Source organism: Cupressus sempervirens, chromosome 9 (assembly GCF_028749045.1).
Source record: "Cupressus sempervirens isolate cs-2001-9-10 chromosome 9, ASM2874904v1, whole genome shotgun sequence".
Lineage (NCBI taxonomy): Eukaryota > Viridiplantae > Streptophyta > Pinopsida > Cupressales > Cupressaceae > Cupressus > Cupressus sempervirens.
In genome coordinates, this window is record NC_143126.1 from 412317272 (window position 1) to 412331707 (window position 14436).

Below are 14436 nucleotides of genomic sequence, written 5' to 3' on the forward strand. Positions count from 1 at the left end.
ATTATATTATAATCATGTAATAATATCATATTATATTGTATTATAATGGTAATCTGAAAATACAAATCTAATACAAGAATAATGATATTATCATTATGATATATTTTAATATGGTAATACTATATTAATACAATATAATATAAATATAGTTGATATATTAATTGTAATATAACTATTAATATTATATTAATTGTTATAACTAAGCTTGAAATATATATAATTATATAATATAACTATTAAATTAATATAATATATTATGAAAGGACATGACTCTTACAACGAAAACATATATATAATGAATAAACTCTAGACAAGGATCATTAGATGGAAATTATCAAAACCATCTAGAGAAAAATATGGCAAAATAATTTATATAAAAGGAAAGTAGTAGATAATTGATGGACCCCCAATTTGGGTTCATTACAAAGATGATTGATAGAAACAAGCTATGAAAGAGGAATTGGATCAAATAGTAAAGAATGAGACATGTGAATTGGTCCCCAAACCAATAGACAAGAATGTGATAGGAACTAAATGGGTATTCAGGAACAAGATGAATGAGTAAGGAGAAGTTGTAAGAAACAAAGCAAGATTGGTATGTAAAGGTTACAACAAGAAGGAATAGATTATGAGGAGACTTATGCTTTAGTGGCTAGAATAGAAGTAGTAAGATTATTCTTAGCCTATGCAGCACAGAAGAAATTCAAAGTATATTAGATGGATGTCAAGTTAGCACTTCTGAATGGAGAACTTGAAGAAGAAGTGTACATTGAGCAAGCTAAAGGATGCCCTTTGACAGATGACAAGGACATAGTATGTAGACTAAGGAAAGCATTGTATGGATTGAAGCAAGCACCTAAAACCTAGTATGCAAGGTTGGATAGACATTTGACAAAACTTGGATATAACAAAGGTATGGCAAATAGTAATTTGTATTGGAAAGAAACTAATGATGGTTTGATGATTTTAGTAATATTTGTTGATGACATCATATTTGGAGGAAATGATGAAGAATATAAGAAATTTGCAAAAGAGATGAAGAAATAATTTGAAATGAGTATGATAGGAGAGATGAAATATTTCCTAGGATTGTAGATTATATAGAATAAATAAGGAATCTTTATTTCTCAAAATAAGTACTTGAAGGATTTCCTAAAAAGGTTTTGTTTGGAAATATGAAAACCCATTAGAACATCTATGGTAACTAGACGCAACTTATCTACAAAGGATGAGACACCTATTGTTGAACAAAAGAGGTACAGATCTATGATCAGAGGATTGCAATATCTGACTCGCACAAGACCGGATATAGCAAATGCAGTTGGAATTGTTGCAAGATTCCATGCTAATCCTAGAGAAGAACATTATGTAGTAATAAAAAGGATATTTAGATATCTAAAAAGAACATTTGAGTTTGGATTATGGTATGAAAAATCTAATGATTTCAGTCTAAGTGCTTATATTGATGCAGATTAGGCAGGCAATATGGGTGATAGAAAGAGCACTAGTGGAGGAGCTTTCTTTCTTGGAAGAAGATTGGTTTCTTAGTTAAGCAAAAAGCAAGATTGTATATCAAAAAGTACAATAGAAGTAGAGTATGTTGCAACAACAAATAATTGCAATCAAACCATTTGGATGAAATAGATACTGAAGGATATAAGGATAGAAATTAGTGAACCTATTGTTATACCTTGTGACAACACAAGAACGGTAAATATGTCTAAGAATCTAGTGTTGCATTCAAGGACTAAGCACATTTCTATTAAGTATCATATGTTGAGAGAAAAAGTTGCAAAAAAGGAAATCAAATTGGACTATTATTGTGAGCACTAAAGAGAAAATTGTAGATATATTCACTAAGCCTCTTCCCAAAGAGACTTTTGAGTATTTGTAAGGTATTCTTGGGGTCATGCCCCTTCCTACATCAGAGTAGAAGATGTAAGATTTCATCAATCTAAGGTAATAGAGCACCATTGTTTGTCTAGATTGAATGTTGATGCTTCCTGTATGGGCTGGGGAGTATCTGTGATGGAAAAAGTCATCTAGGACTCTTGTTGATGTTGTTTTGAATAGTTCCTTTTGACACTCGAGCTAGTAAGAATCAGTTGTTGCAGAGCTTGATGTAGTAGAATTGGTTACCTTTGACATTGATGTCAATGGGGGAGAAGTTTGGCATGAAAAGCAATATGCATAATAGTTGAAGAAGCTCGGCATAAACACAACATGGAATGAATAGTTTGGCTTAGAGCATATTGAGGTATATCAATGGGGCAAAATGATTGATGAAGAGGATTTAAAGATGAACAACCTTTTGTTGGTATTCTTGGAACTAGATATTTTTCATCTATGTTGCCATCAATGCCAAATGGGGAGATTGTTGGAAGATTTGGGAGATTGTTAGAAGATTGGTTGGAAGCATGAATGTTGATGATAATCCTATGGGGGAGTACTACCATGATGATATGTTACATTCATGACTGAGTTTGTCATTGATGTCAACATAGTAGTTTTCTATGGTATCTGACAAAAGAATAGTGGAAAGATCAAGTTGGTATGGATGCCTAGTTGAGCATTATAACCACCCAAGGTTATGGGAGATACTTCTAAGTATCTGGTATATGTAGTTAACATTAGAAGAAGAAAGGATAAGTCTAGAAGAAGTTATGTAAGTTTGGGCAATGTTTGTTTTGAGATAGAGTTTACAGAGGCATGTTCTAGTAAACTTGTTATGTCTCTTAGCAAAGTAGATATCTTGAGGATCGAGGTTGAGGACATTGAGAAGACATGTTGAGAATGACATTGCTAAGCTCTCTCATCATAATATTGCATGTACAAAAAGCTATTCAAGTTGCAAGGTAGAAGATTAATGTTATCATTAATGTGGTCCTATAATAATTAATTGAGAAGGTGTAACAACCAACTCACAAAATTCTTTTATGGACTTGGTATAAAGGAAGAAAATTTTACACTATCATATGAATGTGATGATGTGAATTTGAATTATTGAGAAGTAATAGAGAGTGTGGAATGCGAAGTTGAGCAGAGCAAAGCAAAAGTGAAGGAAACTTCATTGCTTAGGTTTTGCTAAGTGATCTGAGGTTTGATATTTGGATACAAGGTTTCTAACGTAGTCTACAAGGTCTAAAAATGATTGGTTAGTTGATAGGATAGAGGAAAGAGAAGAGGAAAGAGGAAGATAATAGTAAATTACTTGTTTGAGTAGTGAGCTCTTCTTGTAGTTGAAATTGCATGTTTGGGCAATGGGGTCATCTTGCATATATTGAGTACAACTCCTAATAGGGTTGGCACAACTCCTAATAGGGTTGGAATCTCCTAATAGGGATTCAAAATCTCCTAACAAGGACTCTATGTACTAAATGTTGTAATAGACTCCTAACAGGGTCCATCCTCTAACAAGGAATATTTATATTAGTACATCATCTTATGGGCATCATTCCCACCAGGGTTTCCCTAGTCAACTTATCTAGTGTAATTGTCTATGTGCATTTTATTATGGTTGCTATTTAATTTGGTTGAATGGTTAAGTTTGTTTAAAGAAAATAAATGTTTTAATTGCTAGATAACTAATTTAACCCCCCTCACTCTTATTTATCTTGGTGGACTATTGTTTCTAATAGATGTTTGTCATGACTTGGATTATCTGTAGGATGTTAGTCAGACCATTATTACACTTTTATGTTGCATTGGGATGCATGCCACATCCATACTCCTAACCTTGTAATTTTTTGAGTGATTTTATACCTGGTGCTATCATTTCCTTTGGACCCTTTTTGTTTGTTTAATGGATACTATGATTCATGTAGAATCCATACTCCTAGATTGAGGCTGGATGAGTGAGTTTATGATGTTTGATCTTGTTGTATCATTAGGATTTGTGTAGAATCTATACTTCTGGATTGAGACCAGTTGAGTGAGTTCATGATGTATGGTTTTATTATTTGTTGGGATTCATGTAGAATCCATCCTCCTAAGTCTATTTTCAGTTGAGTGTTTTCTTTGCACTGTGTTCTCATACAACCCTTTTGTTTGATCTTCATGATGGTGGTGTGCCAGACATGAGCATGTGTACTTGATTTTGTTAGGTGAATTGAGAGGCTTGATCTCCCATTTCTATTTCGGTGGAGTTATATTCATTTGGGGTTGGGTTGGGAATATGCATGTCATGGTCACTTATTATATGATGAGTATGGCTATGTAGGGTAAGGTCGACGAAGGGGCTTCTTTGGCAACTATGGTGTCCTAGCCTAGGTTGGTGTTAGGGAGTTCTAATAATCATAATTTAATTAATTGTTAGAAAATTAAATAAGATAAGAAATGTAATTTCAACCTCCCAAGGGTGGTGTCGAGGAGTATCGTTAGTGATTCTTAGTCCTTGTGGTCTAGATGATGATGTAGCATGCCAGCCTCCTGAGGGGTATGGTTTGTTAGCATGTTCACCCACTCTTTACTAGAGCCCCTACATAGTTAGCCATAGAGTGTTTGACTAAGACCTATTGTACTTGCATTGCCTCATGTTCTTGGTTTCAGTCATCATTACTATTTGGTGTGAGTGATAGCCATGGATGTTTTCTTTATGTGAGTTTGTGGTTAGATTGTTATCTCTATCAACATGGTGGGAGTGAACCTACAAGTTTCATGTGGTTGGGAGGCATGGCTACCTTCACCACTACTAGGGACTAGTGTACAGAGATAGTCAATTATTCTAGTATGACCATTGCTAGATGTTTTCACTTGGTACTTCCAATTCCAGAGTATACTTTCTTGTGCTTTATGCTTTCATTGAAATGCTTGGATATCATATTTAGATGATGTTAGTTTATTTGACACATTCCACTATTATGATGTTTAGCATATGATTAGTTGATGAGTTTAATTAGTTGGAATATCTAATGATTTACTTTTTAGTGTGTTAGATTTCCTTATTCTTATGATGTAGTACATTTTAGTAGTGATGTCCTCATAAGACAACTCTGATGATCTGGTTGGTAGTTAGGGATGTTACGTGTGAGGGATGGCTATGGCCTTTGTGGTCTGATGATGCTATTATTGTTGGGAGGAACCGTGCATGAGTTTTAGTTGTGTTGGTGCTTTATTGTTTATGTTTTCCTTCTTATGATGTTTGGTTTATGAACTGTGTTTATACATTGCATTGTTGCTTTCCACGTGTTCCTTCTTATGCTATTATGGATTCAATGGATAGTTTTATTCTACTCCCTATTATATGGTATTGTATATTTCTTGTGTTCAAGTGTCCAAGCCTCAATTTGTGAATTTGATACTCCCAAATGTGGAGAAATTACCTTTTCAAGCTTTTTATCCTTTTCTTTTTTGGTATGCTATTATGGTTTCTCATGTGAGATTGTGGAAGTTTTCTTATAAGGCCTTACATTTCCTTGTGTGGCTCTTGACACTTCTTTGTGTGATCCTCAACACCAATGCAATGCTTTTTGGCTATTGAACCTAACACTTCCTCATGCAAGATGGTGTTTCCTTTTGTGGCTTAGTGTACTTTCTCGCTTGAGGAGGCACTTCCTTACACGAGACTATTAGTTGTTATTCTCTCGAGCAAAAAAAAAAGGGACATCTCTCCTATTTTTCAGAGACCATAATTTTGACTTTTGAGTACCCTTTAGAAATGTTAGTGTTTCCATGCTTCAACAGATTAGAGATTTTGTGTTCTATTATCATCTTTGGTGTTTGTTGTTTAGTTTTATCATGTCAGTTAGGCAGTGGTGTTTGGAGATCCATTGGTTGTTGGGATTGTTGGTGAAGTCTTCTGTTGCGATCTTTTTGATCCCTGTATGATGTTGTCATGTGCATTCATACATGTAAAATAAAAATAAATTTTTTGGCTTGTATTGAATCCTTGTTCCAAGGATCTCCAAGAAGGGCATTACATCTAGTATCAGAGCCCATGTTCAAACATTGGGATCTCTATGTTTATGTTGCCCTATGGTTGATGTTGTGTTGTGTGAGTGTGAGTGTCTTGTTGAGAGCTTGTGAGTTTTGTTGCTTTGGTATCTACTTGTGATGGACTTTCTTGTCTATTACATGAAACTAGAGTAGTGTGAGGAGAAGGAAGCAAGTCTTTCCTTGTTTGGTAGATAGACTCGATGTGCCTTGTTTGGTTGGTTGCATGTGTGACCATTTTGATGGAACCACTAATTGGTGTCCATACATTGTCTTGTGAGCCTCTTTTTGTTTCTACTTGTGGAGTAAGGTGCTTTGTTTCCCTATTTTCTCCTATTTGTAAGTAAATAAATGAATCTTAATTGTGACTCTGTGTTATGCCAATATAGTAATGAAATGTTTCCTTTTATTGAGAAATGAGTGTTTATTGTGAATCATTGCAAAGGAGTAGGTTTTCATTAGATCCTTTGGGTTAATGACTTAAGTCCCCAATATAATTGCTTCATAAGCTTATGAAAATTGTATTAGAATCATTGGATATATAAATGTTGCATTGCATGAAAAATAATTAAGGAAATTATTGTAGTTTGCATATGCATGAGGTTATTGATGGTATATTGCTTGATGTGTCTGAATGTGTTATCTAATAATGCTAGGGTGCTGTATTCATTAGTATTGTGTGGTGGTTTATCCCTCTTGTGTGACTGTTCCTAGTCATCACATCTAATGTGATTTGATTGATGCCTTATTTTATTTGGCTGGAGGTATTTTCCTCATGTTGTTGGGCTAACATTGGTTTTCAATATTTTCCATTCTTGGAATAGTCATCAAATTTTCTCCATCACTCTCTTTATGGTTGTTGTAACACTTGCATTATTATTTAAATGAGCTCTTTTCTGATTTACAATTGGAGTTAACAATTCCCTTTTGGGAGGACTATTTTGAATGTGTTTTACTACTACTAGTTGTGTGTTGTGACTCTATCATGTTCATCTTGAACCTCTGGTAGTACGTACAAGGGATAATATCATAGAGAACACAATAGTGTGTTTGTGATAGATGTAAAGTTGATCGTTTTATTGGATGGTTTAAATTAGGATTAAACATAACATATTTCTAGAAAGAAATTTGAACAAATATGTACTTTTTTTTATGGTAAGTGACTCTTGAACCCTTGCTTTGAAAACCTTTTAGTTTCATTGTGCATTAATGCTTGTATTATGTTTAATTAATGAATTTATGAAAGAGAAGCAATGATGGTTTCATTGTGTGAATTTCCTTTCATTTCATTTCTTATGTCATTCTGGACATGTGAGCTCTTGGGTTGTTTTGGATGTTGTGTCCATTGCTTGTCTTGGTAGTTGAGGTGGTTTGAGTTGCCTATGAGGTTTTATCTTGAGTAGTGAGTCATACTATTAGGTATTAGGACTCTCTAATTTCCATCATGTTATAAGCCTTTTCAATAACTCTTTGATGTTTTTCAAATGGATTTAATCAGAGTTCGGATGTGAAAGTTATGGCCCTCAGAGTGAAGGCAATTTTTGTACTAATATAAAATTTTGCATGAGAAACAAGTGGTCATGCCTTTTCTCGCCTAGTTCTTTTCATTATCACATTTGGTTTGGTAAGAAATATTGCACGAGATTGTGCTAATGTAGAATGTTGTTGGGGGAACCACAAGCACTCTTTTTCACTTCAGAAGGTGCAAATCGATGTTTTGTGTACCCTTTATCGAGTAGAAGCCAATTTAATCATGACATCACATTTATGGCCATTGGAGAAGTTTAACCCTTTATGTCATTCTTAAAGGAGGATTTAACAAGCCTTCATTATCTACTAGGTACTTGTTCAGATTCATGCTTGGGTTATGTGTTCCCTATTACATCGTCCCACCTTTGTGAGAAGAAGTGTGGATTGTGAGCATTCCTTTCTTGAGATCAATGTTGCCTTGTCTTTTGAGAGTGACTCAGTCATTTGGTGAGTCTAGATCCTCCTTTGGATGTTGAGTTTGGCACATCTCTATATTATTTTCTCTCTTGAGAAAGTAGGCTAGCATGGTTATGCCCCTAGCTTAGTTAATGTTCAATGAATATTTTGATGGTTGGTGGAATTGTGAGTTTCCCTAATGCATCTTGGGCTGATTTAGTATAGAGGATGAGAGAGACCCCCTCTTAGTTATAATACCCTATAGTTCATCCTCCCTAACCTTACATCTTCAAGAGGATTGTCTCAATCAAGTTGCTCATTGACCATTGACTTGAGGCTAGAGATTGAGTTTAGCGATAGGTTGGGTGCAGTATTCCTAGCATGTTGCTGGAGGGACATGGTATCATTGGACACATGTTACCACCTTATGAGTTGGTATGAAGCTATTACATGATTTTTTCCACTAATGAAATTCTTTGCAACCTTGTGGAAAGGTGATATGTTGTCTAGTTGGGTTATGTAATCTAATATCCCAGTGATAGTTGAGCTTTTTGTTCCATAGAGACAAAGTGGTCCTGTGCTTGGTGGTTAGTTATGGAGAGTATCCTTTGGAATGTGTGTTTTGTTAGTAAACCACCATCCTCTATGTTTAAAGGGTGAGTTTATGTGGATTCAAGGATGCTCATGTGAGACATGTTAGTATTCTTGGGAATTTTGGGATGGTTATTTCCCATAATTCCAACTCTTGTGGCAAGTGTGTAGGTTTTTTACCTTGTTTTGTGGTCATGTGGTAGGTGCATGTTGTAGTTGGCCACCTGTGGATGAGGTAGAATGGTTTTTTCCTTATCTTGTATTGTTGAACTTATGGCTAGATGGGTTTTCCTAGCACATAGGAAGTTCCTTATTGGAGGACCTTGTGTCAGTGTGACACCTATTCTCTTGTGGCTAACGTACCTAGGGGTTGACATGATGGTTTGATAATGTTGGAGTGATTTGGTTGGACTTGTGAAGAATTTGATGGGTCATTCCTTTTGTTCAATTTCAATTTTGTTCTTGGTGTGTTTGGTTTCTATTCTTTGATTACAAGCTTCTAGGAATAAGCCTAGTCTTTAGGGGTATGATGTAGTGCCTCTCCCATTTGAATTCTTTAATTCATCCCGATGAATGCAATCTTGTCGATCTCTCCTTGAGAAGGGATTGTGATTGGGACCATAAGTGATCTACACCCTTGAGGTGATTGGATTTATGTTAACTATATCAGTTGCTTTGGTTATACTTATGGCTAATTTTTAGGATTATTATGTGTTAGATGGTTCACTGAGGTTTGTGCCAGTGGTTACCAGAATCAATGTGGTATCATGATATTGTTTTGTGATTACCCTAAGATGTGTGTAGGGATTGCACTATGTACTATTATCTTGCTACACTAGACTAGGTTCCTATAGCAATGGTTAGTCATGTTTATGACTGTGTTCACTTATGTGTTTTAAGTGCCTTTTTAATGTTGTTTAAACAACCATTATTAAATTCTTAAATAATTAGAAATGGATTGTCCATGTTGGATTCATTGGTTATGTTCTATGGATATTTACCTTGTTATATTTTGATTTGAGAGATACTTGTTACTCATGTTATGTTTTACATTTGAGATGACCTAAGGGTTAGATGTTATACTTTGATTTTAGTATCATAGATGTTAGACTACTATGCTATTCAGTTGATCATATTTGTATGATGATATCATTTTGAGATGACAGTGTGTTTTATGATGATATATGGTTATCCAGTATTTGGACATATCTCTAATTATGTTATGTGATTGAATTAAGGCTATAGTTATTTACTTCATTCTTGCTTCATTATGGTATATTCAAACGTGAGTGATGTAAATAGGCTATTTTAGTATAAATGAATAAATGGTTAAATTAGGTGTTTTAATGCATTTATTGCTTCAACTAAGTTATTATATGCAATTGCACTTGATCACATATTTTAATGTGTAGGATTTATATCCCTGGTAGTGGCACATGGAGTTAGTGATTCAACTATTCATATCTTAGCAATGTCATCCCTATATGGTTGACATATCTTATTTAATTATTTAAGTAAACCTTCTAGTTATTTGATAAATCTAGATTCATTTGAATTGTGTGATTAGACCGATGAACATGTCTATGCATTTAGAGTTTTGCATTGTTGTTAAGTTATTAAGGAAATTTATGTGATTTTGGGTTTTCAGGCTTTATTTTAATTGTGTTTAATTTTTGGTAGCTTTTCCATAGATGAATTCTAATTACTTGGAATAAGTTGTTTTCATTTGGGTTGATTTGGGATTCAACTAGTTCTCCTAGTTATTTGCCCTAATCCATTATTCACTTGAAAAGTGAATAAGTATCCAAAAAAAGGAATTTAATTCCTCACTTCTCACTTTTAAATTAGAAAGTTTGAGAGTAAAACCCAAAATCCTCTTCATGAGGAATCACTATTTTGTTCATTGTGGGAGCTACATACATGGGATTGTTACGAGATTAGTCTTGTTGGATCCAGCTTGAGGAGAACTTGGATTGCCATGATTATTGACTACTTCTATGGGATTTTTATTTGATGGTTTAGATTGCCATTTTGCCCTTTTGGTTGTGAGGGAGGGCTCTCCCATTTTATTGTTTCAGCTTCATTTCAGCTTCTATTTTTGGTAATCATTTGTTAGGAGGCTAAGAACTAGTGTTCTCCTTTGTTTCTATATGCTAGCTTTACCCGGTTGGGTAGGTATGAGCATTTCCTTGATTTTTGGGATGAGGGTTTGGGGTTTCACACTGTTATGCTGGCCATTTTTCATATGGTGTACAAACCTAAATTTTATTGGATTTTTGTGTCTTATTCATCCTTGGGGTGAATGAGTTTTATTTTCATTGATTTTTGTCAATGTTGGGTTTTTGAGGTTTTTCCTTGATTTGTGTGCCACTTAGTTTTCTCAAGTTTTCTTGGCATGATGTTGGTTTTGGACTTGGATTATCCATATGATGTTAGTTAGACCATTGTTGCACTTTTATGTTGCATTGGGATGCATTCCACATCCATACTCTTGACCTTGTATTTGGTTGAGTGATTTTATACCTGGTGCTATTGTTTCCTTTGGACCCTTGTTTGTTTTGTGGACATTAGGATTCATGTAGAATCCATACTTCCAGATTGAGGTCGGTTGAGTGAGTTCATGATGTTTAGTCTTGTTGCATCATTGGAGTTCATGTAGAATCCATACTCCCAAATTGAGGCCGATTGAATGAGTTCATGATATATGGTTTTATTGTTTCTTGGGATTCATGTAGAATCCATCCTCCTGAGTCTATTTTTGGTTGAGTGCTTTCTTTGTATTGTGTTCTCATCTAGCCCTTGTGTTTGATCTCATGATGGTGGTGCAAAACACACAAGCACGTACACATGTATTTGTCAGGTGACTTGTGAGGCCCAATCTCCTATTTGTATTTTGGTGGAGTTATGTTCATTTGGGCTTGGGTTGGGAATATGCATGCCTACAAGCACTCATCGTGTGATGAGTATGGGTATGTAGGGTAAGGTCGCTGGAGGGGCTTCTCTCACAACCATGACATCATAGCCCAGGTTGACATTAAGGAGTTGTAATAAGTGATAACTTAATTAATTGTTAAAAAATTAAATAAGATAACAAATGTAATATCAACCTCCCAAGGGTAGTGTCAAGGGGTATGGTTAGTGATTCTTAGTCCTTGTGGTGTAGCCAAGGACACAACATGTTAGCCTCTTGAGGGAGTATTGAGGGGTATGGTTTGTTAGCATGTTCACTAACTCTCCACCAAAGTCCCTACATAGTTACCCATAGAGTGTTTGACCAGGACTTGTTGTACTTGCATTACCTCGTGTTCTTGGTTTCAGTCATCATTATTGTCTGGTGTAAGTGATAGCCATGAATTTTTTCTTTATGTGAGTTCATGGTTGAATCATTATCTCCATCAGCACGATGGGAGTGGACTTATGGGTTTTACTTGGTTGGGAGGTGTAGCTACCTTCACCACTACTAGGGACTATTGTACAAAGACAGTCTAGTATTCCAGTGTGATTGTTGTTGGATGTTTTCATTTGGTACTTCAAGTTTTGGGGTATGCTTTCTTGTGATTTATGCTTTCATTGGAATGCTTGTATATCATGTTTAGATGATAGTTTATTTGATGTATTCCATTATTATAATGTTTAGCATATGATTAGATGATGAGTTTGATTAGTTGGAATATCTAATGCTTTACTTTTTAGCATGTTAGATTTCCTTACTCTTATGATGTAGTACATTTTAGTAGTGACATCCTCATAAGATAGCTCCAATGATCTGGTAGTTTGGGATGTTACAAGGCTCGTGCCTTCAAGGTCTCATGATGCTATTATGGTTGGGAGGAATTGTGCATGAGTTTTAGTTGTGTTGTTGCTTTATTGTTTATGTTTTCCTTCTCATGATGTTTGGTTTATGAACCATGTTTGTACATTGCATTGTTTCTTTCTGCATGTTCCTTCAAATGCTGTTATGGATTAGATGAATAGTTCTATTATACTTTCTATTACATGGTGTTGTATATTTCTTGTGTTTGAGCATGCAAGCCTCAATTTATGGATCTAGTACTCCTCGATGTGGAGAAATTATCTTTTCTAGGTTTTTATCCTTTTCTTTTCTAGTGTGCTATTATGGTTCCTTGCACAAGATTGTACTTCCTCACACAAGATTGTCAAAGTTTCATGTAGGGCCTTGCATTTCCTCATGTGGCTCCTAGCACTTCTTCGTACAATCCTTAGCATGAGTGCAATTCTTTTTGGTTGATGAACCCAACACGTTCTCATGCAAGATGGTGTTTCCTTGTGTGGCTTTGTGTACTTTCTTGTGTGAAGAGGCACTTTCTTGTACAAGATTGTTAGTTGTTATTATCTTGTGTAAAAAATAAGGGGCATCTATACTATTTTTTGGAGAATGCAATTTGGACTTTTGAGTACCTTTTAGGAATGCTAGTAGCTCCATGCTTTGATAGATCAGAGGTTTTGTGTTCTGATGTCATCTTTGGTGTTTTTTCTTCAATTTGGTCATGTTAGTTAGGCAGTGACATTTAGAGATTTCTTGGTTTCTTGGTTGCATGTGCATTCATACATGTAAAAAAATAAAAAAATATTGGCTTGTATTGAATCCTCATTCCAAGGATGTCTGGGCAGGGCATTACATTGAGATTATGAATTTTACTAGCTAGAAAATGAATATATTGTAGTTCCTAGACCCATAACTATTGAGAAAATAAAGGAGAACTAGGAGCACAATTAAATGATGATAGATCTGGCATCTTCCTTGATTTATGCTGAATTTGATGATGGGAAGGAGTGCACCAATAAAAATAAAATGTGGGATAAGTTGGCACAAATCCATGGAGGAAAAAATGTATTAAGGACTAAAGTAGAAAGTTTGAGAGGCAAGTTTGATGATACAAGAATGAAAGAAGGAGAAACTATTACACAATAGTGTATCCAAATCAAGGAGGTCGTGAATGATATTAGAGGACTTGGAGTAGACATATCTGATGAGACTATGATAAGTAAGGTATTGAAGACTTTACTTCTTATCTATACAATTAGAGTCTCTATAATTCAAGAATTGAGGTGTACACCTAGTAATGATCCGACCTTGGATAGTCTAATTGGTAACTAAATGCATTTGAATTGTTAGATTTTGATAACATACACCTTCTAGTGTTGAATGTTCTTTCAAGTCTCAACTAACCCTTGATGGATATAAAATAAAGAAGAAGAGAAAACATGGGGATAGTAATAGTGAATTAGATGAAGACCTTGATGAGTTAGAAGCATTATTGGCAAGAAGGCTACCAAGAGGAAAAGGAAAATACAAAGGTAAACTCCCTATAATCTATTTTACATGTAAAAAAGTTGGTCATATTACTTCAAAATGTCCTGATGGAGATGAGAAGGAAGAAAGGAAAGACAAAAAATACTGAGGAAGGAGAGACAATAGAGATAGCTGAGGTAACAAAGATTACAAGGGAAAAGTTAAGAAAGCATGTTATAATATTGTTAAAGGAAATGATTTTGTTGGTGATTCTGATAAAAATGATGAAGAAGTTGTTTATGTTGCAATGAAAGATGAATCTGATGAAGATGAGAAAACTTCTTTAATTTCACTTGTGAATAAGAATGACATATGGATAATTGATAGTGGTTGTTCACATCATATAAGTAGTGATACAAGTAAGTTTGAAAAGCTAGAACATTATAATGGAAGTAGTGTTAAGTTTGGAAATGATCCACCATATTATGTGAAAGGCAAATGATCAATTATACTTAATGATAAGATCATATGTGATAATGCATATTGAGTTTATGGTTTAAAATATAACTTTTTGAGTGTGACACAATTGAACAGGTCAAGCAACCGAGTTGAATTCTAAAATAGAAAGGTAAAGATTTATGGTGCTACTAGTGAACTAATTTGAAGTGGAGATCAAACAAAAAGTGATTTTTTCTATGTAGACCTATCTAAAGATACTTGTCTATTTGCATAAT